Here is a 3,331-nt window from a genome sequence, read left to right on the forward strand (position 1 = left end):
TCATGGGGAGGGACCCATAAAGTTTTATTATCTGGGTTTGATGGCACTTCCATTAATTCTATCTTTGGACAATAAAATACTCATGTCAGTATTGCATGTCAGTATTGCATATCTCAGGCTCGGGTTTACAATGTTGGGAGTCCCTTCCATTCATCTGCTGAGCTGCATCTGCAGAGCAGCCGGCTGATCCTCAAACCTTTCCAAGGAGCGTTGTATTTAGAGGGCACCACCCTATACAGGGTCGTTCTGAGTCGGAACCGAATCAACGGCACTTAACAACAACAAAAGGGTTGAGAAGAAAGTGAAAAATTGGTCAATTTATATATTTCAAAGTAAGCAGATGCTTCTGCTCACTATAGATTCCCAGAACCTAGTAATAGGGAATTTCCTCATGAGAAGGCAAGATTTAAAATTACCCGGTTAAGGCCAGGTTTCAGACTCCTGGCCCATGACTCTTTTCACTCTGGCTTCATCTGAGTAAAGGTCTACAGGATAAAGAACATCTTGAATGCTTAGTAGCGACGTGGAGGGTTGTAGGTGATGTTTAAGGCTTGAATTTGCACTGAAAGATCACTGAGTAATTCTGAAATTTAATACAATCCAGGGAATTATCACCAGTCTAGAGAAGCCTCAAGCCCTGGTGTGGTGCTGTAGGATAAGTACTTGACTGTTAACCTCAAGTCTGCAGTTCAAACCCACCAGTCACTCTTGGAAACTACTCAGAGTAGCTCTGAATCAGAATTGACTGGAAGGCACACAGCAGCAATCACAAAGAAGCCTTGGAAAGGAGATTTGAGAATCAACCCTGTCACTGCTTTGTGAGCTAGGGCTTTTAGAGCTTGCTTTTATTATGTATAAAAGAGATTTGGGGGACTTTGGGTAGTGAAAAGACAATTAAGTGCTGGACTGTAGCCAAAAGTTTGACAGTTCAAATTCACTCAGAGGTGCCTTGAAAGATAGGTCTAGAAATTTGCTTCCTTCAAAAGGTAGGTTAGTTTCATGTGACATAAAATATTTCATGGGTAAGAACCAGGCAACCCTTGAAGACCCTATGGGGCAGTTCTTGTCACAGATGGAGTGATCATGAATTGACTCTATAGTACCTGACTACAACAACAAAAGGGGTTTAATAATCTCAACCTTATATTTTTATCTATGTATCATCTGTCTATCTATCTAGCTAGCTAGCTAGCTAGCTAGATAGATAGACAGATGATACATGATTGCTGTCGAGCATATTCTGACTCATTGTGATCCCATGTATGCGTCACAATAGAATTGTGCTCTATAGAGATTTCAATGACTACTATTTTAGAAGTAGAACTTTAAAACTTTCTTCTGAGGAGCCTCTGGGTAGACTCATGTTCAACCATTATATTGCCAGCAGAAGTGGAAAACTGTTCACACCACCCAGGGACTATGGAATATAATAATAATAATGATAAAACATTTTAACTTAAATAAAATTGGGCATTTTATACTACTTGCTTTTGTCCACTGCAGTGGCCCCAGAAGAAAATCTGTGATTGAAAACTGAATGATTACAAGCTACAGCCTGGTGACTTCTTTAGAGACAGCACTGGAGTTTCCCTGCTGAATCTCCTGACTTCGGTGCTCTACCCGTTACTCAGAAAACAGAGACTGCTGGATTAGAACATGATGGACAGTTGAGGTTTTGTTACATCCCTTTTGTTGAATCCCATCCAGGTACAAATGTACACTCATACAAACGTCTCTTCCTCCAGCATAGATATAAGTTTAAATGCCACTTAAAGCTTGGAGTCCCAGTGTAGCGCTGTGGGTTAATGCATCAGACTGCAAAGCCGTTTGAACTGCAAAGTCAGTGGTTCAAGCTCACCAGCTGCTCCTCGGAAACCCTATACAGGGTTGCTATGGGTCGGAACCGACTCGATGGCACTTAACAACAACAAAGCTTGGATTCAGTAGGCAACCCAACATCAAAATTTATGTGTGAATAAGTATTAAAATCTGAAGCTGCTGCCAGATAGTACAGACTAAGTCAAAAAGTATTACTACTAAGGTTAGTAGAGTTCATGCACATTATGGCAAATAAAATGTGTTTAAACTTGTCTCTGTGGATGAGTGCAGACAGGTTCTCTCAGTCATTTACCCATCTTAGGGGACTTCCAAAAAAATGTCCCAGCAAAACAGTGGCTTCTGAGGGGATCTGCTGGGCCAGTTCAATTCAAGGCAGCAAGGTCCACTCAGAAACTTATGGCAACAGGCTTTTGGGATTCCAAAGGAATAATCTTGATAGATTTTCTTCAAGGACAAAGAACAATAACAATTGCCCAGTGGGAAGATGTTTTAAGAAAGTGGAAAACTGCATTGGTAAGAAAAACACCAGGAAAACTGTGCTGAGGAATGTTTCCATCACACACACCTGTTCATCTTCAAGGGTACCTGGAATTCCATTGGGAAACCTTAATTCTTCTACCTGATAACCCTGATATTGGTCCTTCAGAGTTTTTTTTTTGTTGTTGTTCCTAAAACTCAAAGAACAAACAAATTGGTCTTGGAAGAAGTGCAGCAAGAATGCATCTTAAAGCAAGGATGGAGAGATTTTAGCTCTTGTACTTTGGACATGTTGTCTGGAAGGACCAGTCCCAAGAGAAAGACATCATGCTTGGTAGAGTGGAAGGTCAGTGAAAAAAGGAAGACACGAATTAGATGGATTGACACCGTGGCATACAATGGGCTCAAACATAACAACAATTGTGAGGATGATTTCGGACCGAATATTGTTTCATTCTGTTGTGCAGAAGGTCACTATGAATCGGAAACAACTTGAGGGTACATAACAAGATGATTTTGTAGGTTTTTTGGTACTTTTTGACCCTTGTAAACATGCGGTCCACCACACATCTGTCAGTTTGTCGTACTGTGGTGGCTGACGTGTTGTTGTGATTCTGGAAGCTGTGCCATGAGTATATTAAATACCAGCAGGATCACACATGGTGGATAGGTTTCAGCTGAGCTTCCAAACAGAGACAGACTAGGAAGAAGGAGAGCCAGACTTATTCTGAGTACTTAATTGCTGAAAACCTTATGAATAGCTGTGGGACACTGAGAGCCCCAGAATATTGAAGATTGAAACATAATGAAGAACACTAGAATATTGTCAGATATAGTGTCTGAAGATGAGCCCCTTAGGTTGGGAGGCACTCAAACTACGACTGGGGGAGAACTTCCTCCTCAAAGCAGAGTTAACTATGAGGCCATTTGCTGATGAGGCACAACTCAAAATGAAAAGAAATCACTGTAAACATCCATTAATAATCTGGACATGAGGGAACAAACAAGATGGCAG

Source organism: Chrysochloris asiatica, unplaced genomic scaffold (assembly GCF_000296735.1).
Source record: "Chrysochloris asiatica unplaced genomic scaffold, ChrAsi1.0 scaffold00050, whole genome shotgun sequence".
In the NCBI taxonomy this organism is placed as follows: domain Eukaryota; kingdom Metazoa; phylum Chordata; class Mammalia; order Afrosoricida; family Chrysochloridae; genus Chrysochloris; species Chrysochloris asiatica.